This window comes from Phocoena sinus, chromosome 5 (assembly GCF_008692025.1).
Source record: "Phocoena sinus isolate mPhoSin1 chromosome 5, mPhoSin1.pri, whole genome shotgun sequence".
Taxonomy (NCBI): Eukaryota; Metazoa; Chordata; class Mammalia; order Artiodactyla; family Phocoenidae; genus Phocoena; species Phocoena sinus.
Genome location: NC_045767.1, coordinates 116158683 through 116180519, shown reverse-complemented (window position 1 = coordinate 116180519; position 21837 = coordinate 116158683). Strand labels below are relative to the sequence as shown.

Here is a 21837-nt window from a genome sequence, read left to right as displayed (position 1 = left end):
AATAATATGTTAAATGTACATTTAATAAGATTGTCAGAAAAGGGTTTATTTTTCCCCTGATAGGAGCTTTTTTTCCTTATCTCTTCAAAAGTGGGCCATAAGACTGATATTTTAAAATCACAAATATGGAGTATCAAAAACAGGAAAGAACAAATTTGATCATAGCTATTAAAACTTAAAAAAAATGAGAACCTAAAAAAGAAAGGGCTGGTACATTACACCGAGCCTAAATTTTTAACAAATATTATAATGAGCATATATATTTACATTTTATATGCCAATCGTGTGTGTGTATAAACATATATATGCTTCTAAGTGTCTAGACCAAAGTTATTAAATTGCAGCCAGCTTTTGTTGAACTTCACTGATTTCTTTGTAATTTTTTCAGTGTTCTATATGATTCTTTTTTTTTTTTTTTGCGGTACGCGGGCCTCTCACTGTTGTGGCCTCTCCCGTTGCGGAGCAACAGGCTCCGGACGCGCAGGCTCAGTGGCCATGGCTCACGGGCCCAGCCGCTCCGCGGCATGTGGGATCCTCCCACACCGGGGCACGAACCCGTGTCCCCTGCATCGGCAGGCGGACTCTCAACCACTGCGCCACCAGGGAAGCCCTATATGATTCTTATATTTACAAAATCACCATCTACTCTTTTTTGTTTTTTTAAATATTTATTTATTTATTTGGCTATGCCGGGTCTTAGTTGCAGCACAAGGGATCTTTAGTTGCAGCATGTGGGATCTAGTTCCCTGACCTGGGATCGAACCTGGGCCCCCTGCATGGGGAACGTGGAGTCTTTTTTTTTTTTTTAATTGGAGTATAATTGCTTTACAATGTTGTGTTAGTTTCTGCTGTACAACAAAGTGAATCAGCTATATATATGCATATATTCCCGCCCTCTTGGACCTCCCTCCCAGACGCCCCCCCACGTCATTCCACCCCTCTAGGTCATCACAGAGCCCTGAGCTGAGCTCCCTGTGCTATACTGCAGGTTCCCACTAGCTATCTGTTTTACACACAGTAGTGTATTTATGTCAAACCTAACTTTCTAATTCATCCCACCCTCCCCTTCCCCTCCACCCCATGTCCACATGTCTGTTCTTTATGTCTACGTCTCTATTCCTGCCCTGGGACTAAGTTCATCTGTACCATTTTTCTAGATTCCACATACATGCGTTAATATATGATATTCGGTTTTCTCTTTCTGGCTCACATCACTCTGTATTACAGACTCTAGGTCCATCCGTATCTCTACAAATGACCCAATTTCGTTCCTTTTTATGGCTGAGTAATATTCCATTGTATATATGTACCACATCTTCTTTACCCATTCATCTGTCAGTGGACACTTAGGTTGCTTCCATGTCCTGGCTGTTGTAAATAGTGCTACAATGAACATTGGGGTGCATGTATCTTTTTGAGTTATGGTTTCCTCTGGATATATGCCCAGGAGTGGGATTTCTGGGTCATATGGTAGTTCTATTTTTAGTTTTTTAAGGAACCTCCATACTGTTCTCCATAGTGGCTGTATCAATTTACATTCCCACCAACAGTGCAAGAGGGTTCCCTTTTCTCCACAACCTCTCCAGCATTTTGTGTTTTCATACAAATTGTAGATTTTTTGATGATGGCCATTCTGACCAGTGTGAGGTGATACCTCATTGTAGTTTTGATTTGCATTTCTCTGATAATTAGTGATATTGAGCAGCTTTTCATGTGCCTCTTGCCCATCTGTATGTCTTCTTTGCAGAAATGTCTATTTAGGTCTTTCACCCATTTTTGGATTGGGTTGTTTGTTTTTTTGATATTGAGCTGCATGAGCTATTTGTATATTTTGGAGATTAATCCTTTGTCCATTGCTTTGTTTGCAAATGTTTTCTCCCATTCTGAGGGTTGTCTTTTCATATTGTTTATGGTTTCCTTTGCTGTGCAAAAGCTTTTAATTTTCATTAGGTCCCATTTGTTTATTTTTGTTTTTATTTTCAATACTCTAGGAAGTGGGTCAAAAAAGATATTGCTGTGATTTATGTCAAAGAGAGTTTTTCCTATGGTTTTCTCTAAAAGTTTTATAGTGTCGGGTCTTACTTTTAGGTCTTTAATGCATTTTGAGTTTATTTTTGTGTATGGTGTTCGGGAGTGTTCTAATTTCATTCTGTTACATGTAGCTGTCCGGTTTTCCCAGCACCACTTATGGAAGAGACTGTCTTTTCTCCATTGTGTGTTTTTGCCTCCTTTGTCATAGATTAGTTGACCATGGGTGCGGGGGTTTATCTCTGGGTTTTCTATCCTGTACCATTGGTCTATATTTCTGTTTTTGTGCCAATACCATACTATCTTGATTACTGTAGCTTTGTAGTATAGTCTGAAGTCAGGGAGCCTGATTCCTCCAACTCTTTTTTCTTTCTCAAGATTGCTTTAGCTATTCACAGGGTCTTTTGTGTTTTCATACAAATTGTAAAATTTTTGATCTAATTCTATGAAAAATGCCATTGGTAATTTGATAGGGATTTCATTGAATCTGTAGATTGCTTTGGGTAGCATAGTCATTTTAACAGTATTGATTCTAACCGTCCTTGAATGTGGTATATCTCTCCATTTGTGTCATTTTTTATTTCTTTCATCAGTGTTTTATAGTTTTCGGAGTACAGGTCTTTTGCCTCCTTAGGCAGATTCATTCCTACGTATTTTATTCTTTTTTTTGAGATGGTAAATGGGATTATTTCCTTAATTTCTCTTTCTGATCTTTTGTTGTTAGTGTATAGGAATGCAAGAGATTTCTGTGCATTAATTTTGTATCCTGCAATTTTTCCAAATTCATTGACTAGCTCTAGTAGTTTTCTGGTAGCATCTTTAGGATTCTTTGTGTATAGTATCATGTCATCTGCAAACGGTGACGGTTTTACTTCTTCTTTTCCAGTTTGGATTCCTTTTATTTTTTTTCTTCTGTGATTGCTGTGGCTAGGACTTCCAAAACTATGTTGAATAGTAGGGTGAGTGTGGGCATCCTTGCCTTGTTCCTGATCTTAGAGGAAATGCTTTCAGGTTTTCTCCATTGAGAAGGATGTTGACTTTGGGTTTGTTGTATATGGCCTTTATTATGTTGAGGTAAGTTCCCTCTGTGCCCACTTTCTGGAGAGCTTTTATCATAAATGGGTGTTGAATTTTGTCAGAAGTTTTTTCTGCATCTATTGAGATGATTATATGGTTTTTATTCTTTAATTTGTTAATATGATGTATCGCATTGATTGATTTGCATATATTAAAGAATTCTTGCATCCCTGGGTTAAATCCCACTTGATCATGGTGTATGATCTTTTTAATGTGTTGTTGGATTCTGTTTGCTAGTATTCTGTTGAGGATTTTTGCATCTATGTTCATCACTGCTATTGGTCTGTAATTTTCTTTTGTTGTGGTATCTTTGGTTTTGGTATCGGGGTGATGGTGGCCTCATAGAACAAGTTTGGGTATGTTCCTCCCTCTGCAATTTTTTGGAAGCGTTTGAGAAGGATAGGCGTTAGCTCTTCTCTCACTGTTAGATAGAATTCACCTGTGAAGCCATCTGGTCCTGGACTTCTGTTTGTTGGAAGATTTTTAATTACAGTTTCAATTTCATTACTTGTGATTGATCTGTTTATATTTTCTAATTCTTCCTGGTTCAGTCTTAGAAAGTTACCTTTCCAAGAATTTGTCCATTTCTTCCAGGTTGTCCATATTATTGTCATATAGCTGTTTGTAGTAGTCTCTTATGAGCCTTTGCATTTCTGTGGTGTCAGTTGTAATTTCTTCTTTTTCATTTCTAATTCTATTGATTTGAGTCCTCTCTCGTTTTTTCTTGATGAGTCTGGCTAAAGGTTTATCAATTTTGTTTATCTTCTGAATGAATCAGCTTTTAGTTTTATCGATCTTTGCTATTTTCTTCATTTCTATTTCATTTATTTCTGCTCTGATCTTTATGATTTCTTTTCTTTTGCTAACTTTGGGGTTCTTTTTGTTCTTCTTTCTCTAGTTACTTTAGGTGTAAGGTTAGACTGTGAGTTTTTTTTTGTTTTTTTTTTTGGCGGTACACGGGCCTCTCACTGTTGTGGCCTCTCCCGTTGTGGAGCACAGGCTCCGGACGCACAGGCTCAGCGGCCATGGCTTACGGGCCCAGCCGCTCCGCGGCATGTGGGATCTTCCCGGACCGGGGCACGAACCCGCATCTTCTGCATTGGCAGGCGGACTCTCAACCACTGCGCCACCAGGGAAGCCCTCAGACTGTGAGTTTTTTAACCATTGGACCACCAGGGAAGTCCCAGTCACCATCTACTCTTAACTAATTATATAAATACAACTTTGAGTCTTTTTCTTTTTAATAGAATTTTTTTTTTTGGCCATGCCACGTGACTTGCGGAATCTTAATTCCCCGACCAGGGATCGAACCTGGTCCCTCAGCAGGAAGAGTGCAGGGTCCTAACCACTGGACCACCAGGGAATTCCCAACTTTGATTCTTCATAGGTTTTTTTTTTCCGGTTGATTCCTAACAGCCTGTTTAAAATTTAAAAAATGTTTAAGTGATTGTAATCATGTAATTCATGAAGCAGTGTAGGATTAGTATGAAAAACTAGCAGTTCAGTGTTTTCCTTTTTTATTATAAAATGTTAAGTATTATATTCTTGGGGCTTCTCTGTCGGTTTCTTGAATTATAGAATTAATACAGTATGCAATGTTACCAGTTTCACTCTTTAGTACATCTTGAACATCTCTGAGGGTGGTAGATATAGCATCTATTTCTTAAACAAGTACATGCATGAAACTATAAAAGTTTATTGGCGTCATAGAACAGCACTGGTGAAACTTGAGTTCAGGCTCTTTTCCCACATTTAAACTGGCAGCACATGTGTGTGGGAAGAAGCTATTAATTACTAATAACCCCTTGAGAATGTGTTAATATTGTTAGGTCCAAATATGAGTTAATTCAGTAGGTGCACCAGATTAAAAAAAACTAGACGAAATGTAAATATTGACTTTCATGTCCCTTTTAATTCACTTTAGTGACTTACTGGTCGGTATTTGTGGGGACACATCTAATAACTTTTTTGGGTCGGTTTTTGTCTTCTCCTTATTTTAACTCTAAAGTTCTAGGAGGGAGCAGGGAAAAGGCTGCCTTCAGGTGTACTGAGGTTGAACCGGTTTAACCATAGTTGCAGCTCGTCTGCTGTCAGCTCCCTCCTCAGCGCCCAGACTGGTTTGTCCTGTTTGGTAGGTTTGTTATAAACTGCAGAGCTAAGTAAACGTGCGAGAACATTTTTAATGGCATTAAAAATTAACCAGTACTTGAGGAGGGATGTAGCAGAGGGGCCCAGCTGTCAGGTGGCCCAGGGTCAGCCTCCTGGGGAAAGAGGGGGGCATTTCTGTTTCCTCTGAGGAACAGGAAGTCGACGTGAAACTATAGCCACTCCTGGCCAGAGGACCACTCCTCAGTGCAGATGACAACCAGCCTGCCATGTCTGATACCAGAAACATCTGATCCTAAAAGCAGATGTTAACTTTGTCCGTTAATGAACTGTGTACACAAGCAGAAACGGACAAACCAAACCAGTGGGACCATTTTCATCCGTCTGTGCCCAATACAGAAACAATGAAGGAGAAAGTGACTCGGTGAGTCTTGTCCCCCTCCTAGCTCAGTGCACAATGAGAGAACACATCCACATGCTTTGTGATGAGCGTTTCTGATGCCTGGTCACTGTGGGGTTACGCTGACCTATGGTGCTTAATTCACCCACAGTTATAGGATTATTGGGTTTCCTAAGGCATCCTCTGTCCTTGTCAGTTGAACTTTCTGACAGGTGTGCGTCCTCTCGTGTGTGATTCCCCTAAACCCTCTGTAGGACTGTGTGTCCCATTCCATATTGACCGTGTCCTTCCCATATTCGTTTATCATCAGGCCCCTACCTAGAAATTGGGATCTCCTGGTGGATATTTTGGAGTCTTCCCTGGAATGCCTCTCCCCTCCATATAGGGCCTCTCTGAGGTTTGCAGGGGTTCCCAGGGCCAGAGGGTGTTGGTCAACCTAGAGTGATGGTGATGACCTCCTCCACCATATAACAGTCTCTCCCTCTAACCTGTGCCCATCGCGGGGCTTCTCTTTGAGCAAAAAACCGGGGAACCCTAACGTAGATCTCAGTTTAACAGCAACCCACTTTCCCCCATGAGTCACTCTTAGTTCGAAATATCCTAAAAGAAGTTCTTATTTCTGAAGGTCAGGCAGGTTGCAGCCTGCTTGATTTTTCAGGATCTCTGGTTAATAAGGATTTTAGAGAGTAGAAGAGAAAACAGATCTTTTATGAATGTGGCATAAAACTATACGGCCTTGGGCAAATGATGTAACTATATGAATCCTGGCTTAGACAGAAGCTTCCTTTGTATGACTAGATTCACCACTCTATCCTTCTCTGAAATACTGAGAGAGACAAAAATCCCATATATATCACATAATTTTTTAAAAAATCAGAATTCAGAACTGGAAGAATTTACAAACAGTTCACATTCTTCTGATTCTGGTTTTTTTAAAACATTTTTGCTGTTTTAAATTTGCTTTTATTGTTTGAGATCGAAAATACATTTTTCTATTCTGTTTATTTTTTGAACTGAAACCTACATCCATGGAATTACCATCTTTTCAGTGGTTGACTTGGAGTTTATAATCAGAAGATTGTGAGACCTTTGGAGGATAAAATAGAAAATAAAGTTAGGTTTAGGACAAGGAATTCTTCTTGGACATTGCAAAAATAGCAAAAAAAAAAAAAAAATAGTGTGCATGGCAAGACAAACTTTTTCCTGTAAGTTCCTTTTTCCCAAACCCTTGCCGTCATACTAAAAAAAGTTTTTTTGTGCGTTGCTTTTTCCCAGAATCCTTCTGCTTATTGTTAGTAAGAGTTTCATGTGCCAAAGTTTTGTTTTTCATGTGATTTCTACACATGAAATCACATGGGTCTTATTGAAAATATGTTTTTTTTTAAGTACAGTGGTAAACGTTGCTGATAATAAGCCAAAAGAAAAATTTAATATGAACTTCTATACAATTTAGTTATAGTGACTAGGAAATTCAAAAATGCATTATCCAAGGTGAATGAAGTTAGATGATTGTAGGGGAAATATCAATTCTAATTAAAGATAAAGCATATGAGTGCTCTTTTCTAGTTTCAAAATTTACACTTTTCATTTCCTACCTGGTCTTTTCCCCAAGGATGTGTGTTTTTTTTTTTTTTTTTTTTTTTTTTTTTTTTTTTTTTTTTTTGCGGTACGTGGGCCTCTCACTGTCGTGGCCTCTCCCGTTGCGGAGCACAGGCTCCAGACGCGCAGGCTCAGCGGCCATGGCTCACGGGCCCAGCCGCTCCGCGGCATGTGGGATCTTCCCGGACCGGGGCACGAACCCGTGTCCCCTGCCTCGGCAGGCGGACTCTCAACCACTGCGCCACCAGGGAAGCCCAGGATGTGTGTTTTTAAGATTTTTCTGTCAGGCTCGTATAAGGTGATGCTCCAGACTGAGCTCGCTTAATGAAATGGCATCACAGTTTCTTTGGGAATAATCAAGCAGGGAGGTAAAAATTCAAGTCTGTGGAGGGAGTCATTGGAATTCTTGAGCAATAGGATACCTTAGAGCATGTGAGAAAGAAACTGAATGCTTCTGAGGGGATGGCCAGTGTTCTGCATCTCTCAACCTGATAGTATCTAAAATATGACTGATTTTTTTCGTACTATTAAAACAGTGTGGTGACGCATTCATCCTGTCATGCCTTTTAAGAGATGATTTCAGAAATGCTCAGTAACATCTTGTTCAGCTGCTCACTCTGACTCCCTGACTTACCGCTAGGATCTCACCGTAATTGTTTACTCTGTAAATCTTACAGTGGCCTTTGACCAAAAGTAATAAAATGTCACGTGACTTGGTGTAGCCATCTGGATTCTCAGATGTAAGCAACAGAAACCTCTGGCTAATTTCATCAGGAAAGGAGTTTCTGAAGGCAGTTAGGTAGCTCACAGTTTCCCTGGGAAAGCTGAGAACCTAGCTCAGAACCTCATCAACCAGGAACAACGCCACTGAACTGGTCCAGGGAACATCACTACTGCCTCCTGGGCTGTGACTTTAGACCCGACATCTTGCACCAGCAACATCACTGACACCACACCCCAGACACTGCCACTACTGCCTCTGGAAGCTGCTCACGCTGCCCCAACCCCAGATCCAGGTTTCTGTACAGTACTTGTTTCTTGAGATTTCTTGGGATTCAAAATCTGGGGTGAATGTGTTTGGCGGAGCCAGCGGACCTGATTATGTGCCTGCTCTGTATTGCATGGGGGAGTGGGGTCAGGGAGAGGGCTAAGAAAACTGTCATCTGGAATTTTCTGCTTTTGTAATATTAGGGTTAATGATTTTACAAACATAGGAAGGGGAGTTTAGATGCTGGACAACCCAGCAGAGTCAGGTAACTCTACCATACCCAGCATATTGGTGGTAGAGGTAGAAGGATTAAAAATAAGGACAGGGGCTTCCCTGGTGGCACAGTGGCTGAGGGTCCACCTGCCGATGCAGGGGACACGGGTTCGTGCCCCGGTCCGGGAAGATGCCACATGCCGCGGAGCGGCTGGGCCCGTGAGCCGTGGCCGCTGAGCCTGCACGTCCAGAGCCTGTGCTCCGCAACGGGAGAGGCCACAACAGTGAGAGGCCCGTGTACCGCAACAACAAAAAAATAAGGACAACAGTGACCCTCCCACAGAACTTCAGAAATAAAATCTCTGCTACCAGTATGAGGAAACGAAGTCATCACAAAACCAATAATTTCTTAGCAGACAGTCCCCGACTTACGATGGTTCGACTTAGGATTTTTGTGACTTTACAGTGGTGTAAAAGAGATACGCATTCAGTAGAAAATGTACTTTGAATCTTGCATTTTGATCCTTTGTGGTACAGTCCTCTCTCATGATGCTGGGCGGAGGCCGTGGCAGCTCCCGGACAGCCATCTACAATCACAAAGGTAAACAACCGAAAGAACCACAGTCATTCTGTTTTTCACTTTCAGTACAGTGTGCAATGCATTACGTAAGATATTCAACACTTTACTATAAAATAGGCTTTGTGTTAGATGATTTTGCCCAGCTGTAGGCTCATGGACATGTTTCAAGCACATTTAAGGTGGCTAAGCTATGATGTTTGGCAGGTTAGGTGTATTAAATGCTTTCTCAGTTTACAATATTTTCAACTTACAGTGGGTTTATCAAGATGTAACCCCATCGTAAGTCGAGGAAGTTGTGTATTCGCATAACAGCAACCTCCACAGACATAGGAGCAAGCACTCTTGTTCCGTGAACAACTGTTACGTGCTGGGTGGTGGGTTTTTTTGTTGTTTGGGGTTTTTTTGTTTTTAAATTTTATCTCTAATCCGCTCAACAACCTTGGAAAGTACACATTATTGCCACCACTTTTACAGGTAAAGAAGCTGATGCTCAGGGTAACTTAGCAAAGTTACTCAGCTGGTATATGGCAATGCTGAGATTCAAACCCATTTGTGACTGTTTCCAAACCTCTGTTCTTTCTGTTGTACCAGGTTTCCTCCTCACAGAAACTCTGTGGAAGAGCACAGATGCCCTCCCTGGTTTAAACCAAAAAACTGTATGTTTGCTTCTGCATTGTTTCCCTTAATAATCCACGACTTACCATTAACGTGAGTTGGGAGATGCTCCTAGGCTCAGGCAGGTGACTGGGGCTGGAGCTACAGATTCAGGAACCACAAGAATGTAAGTGTCCCTTGATTCTCTGGGCATCAATGTGGTTGTCTGGGAAGAGTTTGTGGAGTGAGAGGACAAATGGTGAGACCTTACAGAACACTAGTTTGGGGAGTGAATCAGAAGGAGGGGAACCAGCAAAAGAGACAGATTGATTTTCTCTTAGTAGGAGGAGATCCTGTTAGGGGAGCCAGAGATCACAGTGTAAGAAGGAAGGTGTGCTTGGGAGCTAGGTGCTTCAGGAATCAAAACTGGGTGGAAAATAGGCTACTGGGGTAGACCAGTCAAGCCGGAAGTTAGGGTGGCCTTTTGTAATTTGAAGTAATGTTCTCTGAATCTTACCCTTCTCTGTAAATCTGATAGAAACACCACCCTGTATTTTAGGTTCACACACTCAGCGGGCCCGTGCAATTTTGTGTTTAAAATTTTAATTCCTTTTTTTAATGATGCTTTAGTTTTGGTGGTCTTTGGGCCACACCCATAGAGTGACCAGCCATTGGACTAGTGTTTCCTACGTCCCATTCTGGAGTCATATTTGTTTATTTAGAGGCCATCATCCCTGAAGAACGACTTAGATTGATTCCCCCTCAGTCTGTTATTTTATGTCTGCCCACGTGGAAGCTAATCTGCCTCCTTCCTTCCAACCCACGGGGCCTGGTGAAATCTTCCAACCACTTAACCTATTTGTTTGTCTTTTTGCAAATCAAAAGAGCCTAATGTCATCCTAAAGCATCCTTGTGATTAAGCTTCGGAAAGGATGAATGATTAAAAATTAACTATTTTCAGTTTATCTGATTCCTCCTTCTTCAGAGAACCTCGTTAGAATATACAGGCATAGGAGTGGAAGTATTCCTGAGTGAGTTATAGAAAATGATGGGGAAAATTGAGAGGTGTTGGGATGGATTTTAATGTCTGTGAGGTTATATGTCCAGAGCAGAGTCTGTCTTGGGTGGGCCCTGAGCGGGAGGGCGTTTTTCTCATTTAGGTGCAGCCTTGTCTTGTCCATTCTTGATCACAGTGTGATTTCTCCTTTGTTCTGGGGTGGTGAGATGTCCTTCCTCTGGGTCCTGTGGTCCCTGCTGTAGCCCTAGTGTCTGCTGGTCCACTCCCCCCAGCCAACATCAGTGCCAGTCATCACTGCCTGTGCTTGTTGGCACTGAGATTTATAAAAAAGGGTGAAAACAGGGGAGATGAAAATGAAAGTTCTCCCTGCATCAGCTTTTTAGTTGTTCGTTTCTGTCCCTCACCTTCTCTCCCTCCAATGAGGAAAGGAATGCAGATGGGAGAACAAAGAGGAAATGATGCCTTACATTTCTAAATACTCTTCCTTTTCCGCTCATCAGACCTCTCCCCTCTCCCCGCTCACCCTCACGCCATTCTCCTTTCTGACCCTTCAGTGTTTGTCTTCCCTGTTAGACTGTAAGCTCCGGAAGGATAAAAACCATGTGGGTTTTGGTCTCTTCTGTGCCTCCCAGGGCCTAGCATAGTGCCTGACATAGAGAGAAGATGCTCCAAATACGCACATTTAGTGGATGAGTGAGGAACCGACAGCGAGTTTGGTGTGGAAGGGGGAGTAAGCCATGATTTCTATTGTTGCTGACAACCTTGCCCTGGTCCCATTTCTTGGTCATCCCCCACCTCTGATCTTCAAGGAGGCCACCTCCTGGCAGCAGCAAGGTGGTTCCCACAGAGGGGTGCTGGACACATTTTCCCATGGCACGTTTTTCTGCATGGTCCTTAGTCTGTTGGAACTATATACTTAAGGGAGTTTTAGTGGGCTGGCCAGAGAAGGGAGCCATTATGTACCACATTGTTTCTATGGGAAAATGCATTCTGAGTTCAAGTGAATCTACTTACTTAGAAACTTTTGGATTACATCCTTTCCATTAGTAGAGGACTGCCATTGCATGATCTCCCATTCAGGCTTTTACTCATTACTGATATGTAAATGAACAGTAAGCCATTTCTTTGTAGAAGGAGCAGAGCCAGAAGTCTTTCCTTCTGAGATGATAAACTGTTACATTAAAATGAATTTCCTGGGCTTCCCTGGTGGCGCAGTGGTTGAGAGCCTGCCTGCCGATGCAGGGGACGCGGGTTCGTGCCCTGGTCCGGGAAGATCCCACATGCCGCGGAGCGGCTGGGCCCGAGAGCCATGGCCGCTGAGCCTGTGCGTCCGGAGCCTGTGCCCCGCGGCGGGAGAGGCCACAACAGTGAGAGGCCCGCGTACCGCAAAAAAACAAAAAATGAATTTCCTTCATCTGACAAACATGGTGGTTCATTTCAAATGTATTCATAGAGTGCCTGTTACATGCTGGGCTTTGTGGGAAGGATTCACACGTGAATAAAATAGGGACTCTGTCCTGGCAAGGGCACAGGCAGGTTTCCATTTAGAAAGGAATTGCACTCCTATAGCACACAAGGTCGCTTCCAGCCCAGTAATTCTGTGGTTTTGAATTGCTCTATTCATTTGCCCATTTTCCTTATCACATGTGGTTCTGTTATGAAATGTATTTTTAGATAATGATGGAGAAAGCGTATTGACATTCATGAGTAACAATTAATATCAATAACCCCACCTTTACAGCTTTTCAGTCATTCCGAATTTGTCTGTATTATTGAGAATGAGGAATCCAGGAGCAAACCATTTATTTTTATTCCAACTTTTTATCACGAAAAGAATGAAGCCGGACCCATCATGAAATTGACATAAAAATAGTGCCATGGCACTTTATTTTGAAAGCATATTCCTCAGGGATAATATGTATGGGTGTTGGCGTTAACAGATAGTTTTAAAATGCTCTCCTGTAATTTTCAGACTTCTTACAGCAAGTTTGTGTTTCTCCTCCATTGTCACCGTCACACACATACACACATAACACATGCGTACAACACAGCATCTCTTCGTGTAAGTAAAAATATTTCAGTGAGATGTCCTTCTTTCCCCAAATTGTTTACCCATGCATCTTAATAAATACTTGATGAACAGAATCTAGTTTCTGGGAACTGGAATGTGGGAAATGTGGATGTTTATATAAAAAATTCTACAGGTATTTATAAAATATACTTGGAACTCCCTGTAAAAAAATAATGGGTTTTTTTTTTGGAAAATAGTTGTGTTTGTGTGGAAATAGTCTTATTAGTCTGCCTTGAAACTTGGAAAAGTTACCTGGTAGTTTATTTCAAATCTGATTTGAGCCACAAACTTCTTTGTTGCTGGATCTCTTTTATTTTTAATTAACATCTATAATTCAAGTAGTATATTGACTGTTTCTGGCAAGTGAATTAATGACTGGTTCCTCCCAGGATCTGGAGAGAAACGGGTACTATATCTAGCTTCTGGAATTCCATTTAGTGATCAGGGTAACAGGATAATTCCTGAACTCGTGCTTAAACTTGAATTTGCAAATACGTTTTGGAGTGTTATTTTTCCTCTCTACAATAGCTACTAATAAACTACATGTTTTCTTGCCTTGTTGGTTTCTTATTTAGCAGTTTCTTTTAATGTAAAAAATCAATCCTTAGCTAGAATCTGGTCCCTGTAGTTATGAGAAGTTGAAAACCCACATTTGAGGAGTAGTTCGGTTTTAATGATAGAACAGTTCATAAATTATTCAGCAGTTTGCTTCTGTGAGCAAAATACTTTCAGTGTTCTTTGCTGTTCTGTTTAATACAGAATGATAGTTCATGCAGGTATATATCACAGTGTTCGTACTGTCAAAAAGATCATTATTTAAAGTTGGCAAGAACCTTGAATTATTAAACTGTATGCATATTAACTTGGTTTAATCAATACTTGGAAGATTGTTTTTAACTAAAGTTTCCTTATAGGAGAAAATCAAATTATTGCAGCGTAATGAACCACGTTTGAAATGAGGGAAATGCTTTTCTTGATAACTGGCACATAATAGGAACCCAATAAGTAATCCTTTCACTTGTGCTAAAGAACATAAACATTCAGACTCAGAAGTTCAGACCATCTCACAATGCACAGGTCTGCACATTGTGAGACATTTTCCTTCTGTTTATGCCTTAAGTATGTGCACATGGTATAAAATTGGTAAACTTTTTATCATTTTATGTGCATCTGTATTATCTTTTCCCCTTTCATTTCCTTTTACTCATAAAATGAACATTTAGCTAGATTTTTGCTTCTGATGAGTCGTTTTGCTACTACTTGAGTTTCTTCTAAGTTCATTGTGTACAAAGCAAAGCACAAAATCAGAAATTTATGGTAAATTTGACCCAGAAGAGGAAACTGTGAGCTTTCTAAAGTCTTTGAGTCTTTCTCAGAGGAAGACAGAATAAATTAAATACTAATATCAGGCCACTTTCTGTAATTAAGAACAAATAAATGAACCATCAACATGCACAAAAACGTGGCATCTGAAAATTTATGATTGGTCTTTTTTATATGGTCTTGGAGAACATATACAATGGAATGCAGCCCCCTGAGCATCAATAAAAATGCCATTCGAAAATTAAACCTGATGCTATATAAAGGACACTAATCTCTTAAACTACTTTGAGTTCCAGTGTTAAAAAGCTTCATGTAACTTATTTATCATCTATTTTTTAATACTTGAAATGTACTTTGCAGGGTTTGGAGGGTCAGGAAGACAGCAGGTTCATTTCTTCTAGGAAAGTTCTAAGGCAATGAACCTTAAACTTAAAAATTTCAACCTGCTGTTATGTTTTATGTCCTGTACATATGTGATATTCTCTATACATAGTTAATATATATGTCAAAGTGAAAAAGATGTATAGGGCACTAGCCTAGGTATTCAAATTCTACATAAATATTAAATGGATTAGTTTTATTTTCTATAACAGCTCGATTGAGATATAAATCACATACTATAAAGTTCACCTGTTTATATAAGGGTGTACAGTTCATGGGGTTTTAGTAGACTCACGGGGACTATGCATTCATCACCACTATCTGATTCCAGAACATTCTCATCACCCTAAAAAAAGAAACCCCATTACATTATCAGTAACTCCAATCTCCCTGCAATGCCCCCCCCACCAGCTTTAGGCAACCGCTAATCTACTTTCTGTCTATATGGATTTGCCTATTCTGGCTCTTTCATATAATGGAATTATATGTGGCCTCGTGTCTGGCTTCTTTTACTTGACCTAGTTGTTTTTTTGTTTTTTTTGTTTTTGGCTGTATTGGGTCTTCGTTGTGGCGTGCAGGCTTCTCATTGTGGTGGCTTCTCTTGTTGCGGAGCACAGGCTCTAGGCGCGCGGGCTTCAGTAGTTGTGGCACGTGGGCTCAGTAGTTGTGGCTCGCGGGCTCTAGAGCACAGGCTCAGTAGTTGTGGTGCACGGGCTTAGTTGCTCCACGGCATATGGAATCATCCCGGCCCAGGGCTCGAACCTGTGTCCCCTGTATTGGCAGGTGGATTCTTAACCACTGTGCCATCAGGGAAAAGCCCCTGGCCTAATGTTTTTAAAGTTCATCCATGTTGTGGCATGTATCAGAATGCCATGCCTTGTGATTGCCGAATAATCTTCCATTCTATGGATATATCACAATTTGTTTATCCAAAGTGGATTAAATTTTTTTTTTTTTTTTACTTTTTTTTTTTTTTTTTTTTTTTTTTGCGGTACTTGGGCCTCTCGCAGTTGTGGCCTCTCCCGTTGCGGAGAACAGGCTCCAGACGCGCAGGCTCAGCGGCCATGGCTCATGGGCCCAGTCACTCCGCGGCATGTGGGATCTTCCCGGACCGGGGCACGAACCCGTGTCCCCTGCATCGGCAGGCGGACTCTCAACCACTGCGCCACCAGGGAAGCCCTAAATTTATTTTTTAATTGAAAATTTTATGATCCTCAAGACCCTCTGTAATTTTTCCAGGCAGCTTTCTCTTCCCTCTCCCTCTGTTCACATTCCATACCTTTCATGGCTGGGTTTTCACTGTACTGTTTCCTTGTTTGAAGACTGTCTCAAATGCTACTTCCTTTTTGAATTTTTTTCTTTGGTCCCTTGAGTGATCTCTCTTCCTTCAGATTGTCACAGTCCTTTGTTGTGCCACAGTTTCAACTTGTGCTTTTGGTTATTTATATAGTTGTCCCTCATTTCAGATTTTAATGCACGAGACAGGGACATTTCTGTTGCTACCAGAAATAGCCTTGCAAACAGCCAAAAATCAGTAAGTAGTTTTTAAATTAGTGAATGAAATCATTGGAGATCACCTGGGTGTCGTAAGACTAAAGCCATAATTGATAGTTACTGTGTCTAGTCAGGATGCCAGAAAACTGAACCAGGAATTAAGGGAGATAACTACATTTTTGGAAAAACTTATCTTCCCATTATTCAGTGTCTGGCACATAACTGGAACTCAGTACATGTTTGTTGAACTGGATCCAGGATCTGGTAGCACGACTAGGGAAATCTTCAATGTCTCTAGAAAGGAAATTCTGTATTTATAAATATACTTAGTCACCCCTAGTTGAAATGGGAGAGAGCAAGAGTGAGAATGTATGTTGGTCCAATGAGAACAATGTTTGGTGAGTATCTCTTTGCAGGAGAGCCCCAGAGCAGTTGCTTTTCACTTTTTTATTAGATATGTCATGTTTGGATATGTCATTAAATGTTTGCTGTTTGCTTTCCCCTTCCAGAGGCATAAGTTCTAGTAGCCAGTTACCACTGAAGCCTCAGTAAAACACGCTGTCGTGAGTTCCCTTCTACGTACAAGGGCTTGAGGGTACATCTTTCAGCTTTTTTGAAGCTGTGTTTGAACCATCCTTAAGTCAGGGGTCAAGCTGCAAATTCCGACGAGGATCTAAGTTCTGATGATGGGGCCATCCACAAGGGCTCCCCTCGGGTGTGACAGGGGAGGGACTTTGCTTCTAGGCTAGTGTTTTCAGCCCCATCCACGGGGCTTTCATCCAAGGAAGAAAGATGTTATTGGTGGGTCCTGTTTTTGAAGGAAAAAAAGAGTAAACAGGGGTTCCTGCCAGTGTAGTGAAGAGTTTCTTACATACTGGTACTAATTACGTGGTCAAAGCTCAGAGAAAGGGGGCCCCAGGCAGTATAGGACAGCAGCCCAGTGTTGAAAGAAGTAAGCACCTAAACTCTTAGGATTCGCTTAGTTTCTGTTTTTTTCCCTAACCGTGGTCCGCCCCAAATAGGACTACGCTGTTTTTGGAGTAGGTGATGCTACCCCATCATCCTGTGATTGTCTAAAACTTAGATATTTAAACAGTTTGAAAACTTGTTGCGAATATCATTATAAATTGAAATAATAGAAGTTTTATGGCTTTCATTTTTATCTTCTCCGTTTCTACCCACCTAAGCTGTTACAGAAACCGAATTTCTATAAGTATATACAATTAAAAATAATTATGATAGGGCTTCCCTGGTGGCGCAGTGGTTGGGAGTCCGCCTGCTGATGCAGGGGACGCGGGTTCGTGCCCCGGTCCAGGAAGATCCCACATGCCGCGGAGCAGCTGGGCCCGTGGGCCGTGGCCGCTGGGCCTGCGCGTCTGGAGCCTGTGCTCCGCAATGGGAGAGGCCACGGTAGTGGGAGGCCCGTGTACCACAAAAAAAAATAAATAAAGAAATAAAAAATTAAGATATACAAGTAGTTGTTCTTGGCAGTACATTCCTATGGAGGTTTTGCTGCATATTTTGGGCAGTTCTCAAGGTTTTGTTCCTCTTCATTTAATAACTTAAAAAGTTGTCTTTATTTTCCTTTGTCTAAATTCATCTGGTTTTATGTGTACTTTTCCCACTTGATGTTTTGTTTGCTTAATGCTTGCTGTGACACTAGGCCATGTAAAGAAAAACGATTCTTACCAGACATTTTCATTCATTTTATACCACTCTGTTGGCAGTGAGAAAAGAGTATTTCCCCACTGGATACATTCTTTATAAGATCAAAATCAATGCAGAGTGAAATTATCCTTTTGCTCACGTTCCTGCAAAAAGGCAGCCTCCATAACAAGAGATGAAAAGGAGAAGTTTAGTGGTGTTTGTGCTTTCACAAAGTTGTTTTTGGAGAAAGAACGTTAATATATACATGATTTCCTGTTAACCGTTGTTGGTGTCCAGGTTTGATACTGTTGTGTGACAACCTAACATTGCTTCCTTTTTCTGAAGAATTGATCGAATGTGAAGCCCAAATGCTTGCTAAAGTAGGAAACTGCTGTTCCGGAATGCACAGGAAATCGAGCTGTTTAAGCATTTCTGCTGAGACACAAGGCAGGCTGTAAACTGTCAGGCTGCATTGCCTTCCCACTGTCGTGACTGGTTTTGAAAGCTGGCTTCAAATAAGTGAAAGGCCTGGTGTTATCATAGCAGCGCTAAAACTAATGAATAAGAATTATGGAGTTGGCTGAATAGAAAGGAGGCACGTCTAACAATTAGAGCTGTGCACCAGAGCTCTCCAGAACCTGCTGTGCTCCCTCCCTGTCCCTGGGAGCTTTCAAACAGACACCGGTGAGTCCCCGCTTAGCTGGTGCGTGGATCGGGGCCTGGTGGGAAGCAGGTGGCAACACTCCAGTTGGATAATTTGAGGAACATTGAATAAAAAAAATGCTTACCCAAATCTAGAGTATAGTGAGAATCCAAGGACAAGTAAGAGGGGAGGGCGAGGGCCAGTACCTACACCTGAAGAGGAAAGTGGAAGGAATATTCCCAGACCCCAGGAGGGATGGCTGTATAGAGATGGATGCCTTTCAGGGATGCATAGTCTCCTGCCCTCAGGCTCCTCTCTCTCTTATCCCCATTGACCAAACCCATCCCAGAGCCAGAGAACCAGACATGATGCAGTCCTTAAGTTAGCCTCCCTCAGCTCAGCAGGACAGGACCAGGTGGAGACTGGATCTGGAGGGGTAGCTGGAAACTGTCCATCACAGATGTTGTAAAAGCAGTTCCTATGTTGAAGGGGACATCCCTGTTATCCCCATGAATACTGTGGAACTTGTTTCTATGAAGAATCATTGAATCTCAGAAATACTTGAGGTTACCCAGTTCAGGCATCCAGAAAGTGCAGACTTCCTATTCATCCAACATCTAGTTTAATATTTTCAGTTGTAGAGAACAAAATTTTACTTGAGGGAGCAGCTTGTTCTGTTGTGGAACAGCTCTAATTATTAGGGAGGTTTTTCTTGCATTGAAAGTGCCTTCCTGTAACTCAAGAGTGGTTTCTTGTTCCCTCTTGGAGCTACACAGAACAAGGCTACTGTCTCTCTCTCTCTCTTTTTTTTTTTTTAATAAATTTATTATTTATTTTTGGCTGTGTTGGGTTTTCATTGCCGCGCACAGGCTTCCTCTACTTGTGGCGAGCGGGGGCTACTGTTCGCTGCGGTGTACGGGCTTCTCATTGTGGTGGCTTCTCTTGTTGTGGAGCACGGGCTCTAGGCACACGGGCTTCAGTAGTTGTGGCGTGTGGGCTCAGTAGTTGTGGCTCGTGGGCTCTAGAGCACAGGCTCAGTAGTTGTGGCGTACAGGCTTAGTTGCTCTGCGGCATGTGGGATCTTCCTGGACCAGGGCTCGAACCCATGTCCCTTGCATTGGCAGGCAGATTCTTAACCACTGTGCCACCAGGAAAGTCCCAAGGCTACTGTCTTACCCTGTATCTTTTGTCCCCATTATAGCCTTTTTGTTGGTTGTTGTTTTAACCGTCATTCATTTATTCAACATGTGCTAATTGAATGCTAGGGGCCAGGACTTGTTCTAGGTGTGGGATATTCAGCTGTGAACAGGGCAAAACTCCTCCTGCATTCATGAAACTCATATTCTAGTGGATAGAGGTGGACGTTGAACACAGAAGTGTATAATGTGATGACCGGCCAGTGTTGATAACTGCTGAGGCTATCAACTGTTTATCTTGTTCACAAGAGAAACTTAAATTTGTTGTGAGTCAGCTGTGTAATGCAGTTGCCAAAAAGCCTCATTCCGTCTTAGGCTATGTAAACAGAATGCCCAGCACTAGAGAGGTTATGTTTCCTCCGCCTTCTGACTGTCCAGCTGGACCTGAAGTGTTGCATCTACATTCTAGAAGGACATTGGAAAACTAGAACTTGATCAGCGGATGTCCCCAGTGTAGCCTTTTTTTAAAAAAATTTTGTTTTGTTCAAGTATAGCTGATTTACAGTGTTGTGTTAATTTCTGCTGTATAGCAAAGTGACTCAGTTATACATATACATGTTCTTTTTCATGTTTACCTCCATTCTCTAGATGTGGTTTCAACTTGGGTAATGCTTGGTAGACTGTCTCTTCCCTTGATCCAGTCATTTAATTTTAGTAATGCAGCCATGGATTGAATTTCCTTTTCTTTTTAAACAACTGTCTTACTTCTGACTCTCAATGTTAAAGTACTGTTGAGCCAGGTCTCCAGCATTTCTTTTTGTACAATTTACGTTTATACTTAAATGTGGGGCTCAATATCTATCTCTATTAAAATGTCATCTCACGCAGCCTTCTGCATTCAGATTCTTCTGAATATTATCTTTCATCTGACTTCATGCCATCTACAAAATTAATAAGCGTATTCTCAAACATCATCTATGTGATTAATATAATCACTCAATTAAAACAGAATAATGATACTAGGGTATTCCTTCAGGTTATGACAGCTTAATAATTAGTATTATTCGTGGATGGCATTTCAAATAACTGTGACTACCCTTAACTATGTCATCCAGCCCACACTTCTTCATTTTATCCAGACCTTTTTGGAAAATGAAGAGACATTCTCTTTGTGGCATTTCTCTCTGATACCAGGGTTACCAGAAAACATGTTAGGATAATTTGACATGACACTGGAAATACAGTAAGCCACTGCTGCTCTGTCCTACCCCTGAGTCTTTAAAATCTATTTACTGAATTGTGTTTGAATTGATACCAGGCTTGCCTGTGGTTTACCGTTGTTGTATGTGCCCTTTTCTTCTTTTCTGGAACCTCTGCCTTCATGTGTGGAGAGCTTGCCATTAGTGACTCCCTTGGTATCTAAGGATGAGATGAGGCTAAAATTGAAAAGTGACCTCTGTTCCCTTTTTTCAGGATGGGCCACCGTTGCCCGTTTTAAGTCTCTTCCTTGATCAAATATAGAACATTGAGGTGAAATAGAAGTTGAATAAGTGGGCCTTCTGACTTTGGTGAAGGTTGTACCATCTTTCCCAGGATTTTTTTCTTTATTTTTTTGTGGTACGCGGGCCTCTCACTGCCGTGGCCTCTCCCGTTGCGGAGCACAGGCTCCAGACGCACATGCTCAGCGGCCTTGGCTCACGGGACCAGCCGCTCCGCGGCATGTGGGATCTTCCCGGACCGGGACACGAACCCATGTCCCCTACATCGGCAGGCAGACTCTCAACCACTGCGCCACCAGGGAAGCCCAGGATTTTTTTTTTTTTAATATTTTATTTATTTATTTGGTTGCACCGGGTCTTGGTTGAGGCAGGTGTGCTCCTTAGTTGCGGCCGGCAGGCTCCTTAGTTGCGGCTTACTGGCTCCTTAGTTGTGGCATGCGAACTCTTAGCTGCGGCGTGCGTGTGGGATCTAGTTCCCTGACCAGGGATCGAACCCAAGCCCCCTTCATTGGGAACACGGCGTCTTAACCACTGCGCCACCAGGGAAGTCCCTTTTCCAGGATTTTTTTATCTTGCTTCTGATACAACTTAAAAGGAAGTGGGAGGGGATGCGGTGTCAAGGTTGCTGCTGCTGCTGGCAGCCCCTGAGGTCTCCTGGGCTCGCTTTTGCCTTCCTCACATGCTTGCAGGGGGTCGGGGCTCGCATGCAGTCTTACTTCGTGCGCCCAAAGCACTAGGACATGTTTTTGGTTTGGTTTTTGATTTGCAAGCTCCCTGTAAGATTATAATGTTTTCTTAAGAGGCTACCTTGTTTATGGGTAAGAAAAAAGACGAAATTAACCTTACTGATCCTGGGAATATTTTTGTTTTCCAAAGCAGTGGGTATCCTGTTTTCTGTTCCACTCAAATGCCCAGGAACCCATCCACCTTGCTGGTCATGTGACTTTAGGGGAGGGTTACTGAGGCTGTCCGTTGCCTAGTACAGAAGTTTCCGTTGGGACCAGAATGTGATTAAACACACCAGACCTGCCAAGACATGA

At 41.9% G+C, this 21837-nt stretch overlaps 1 protein-coding gene and 1 non-coding gene across 7 annotated transcripts in view; one reads left to right on the top strand and one right to left on the bottom strand.

Annotated features, from left to right (window-relative positions):
• Nucleotides 1-21837, top strand: part of GAB1 (GRB2 associated binding protein 1) — a 125688-nt gene that overhangs the window by 19388 nt on the left and 84463 nt on the right. The window lies entirely within an intron of this gene.
• TRNAK-CUU lies at nt 4396-4468 on the bottom strand. Its single transcript has one exon. It is a non-coding gene; the product is annotated as a tRNA-Lys (tRNA).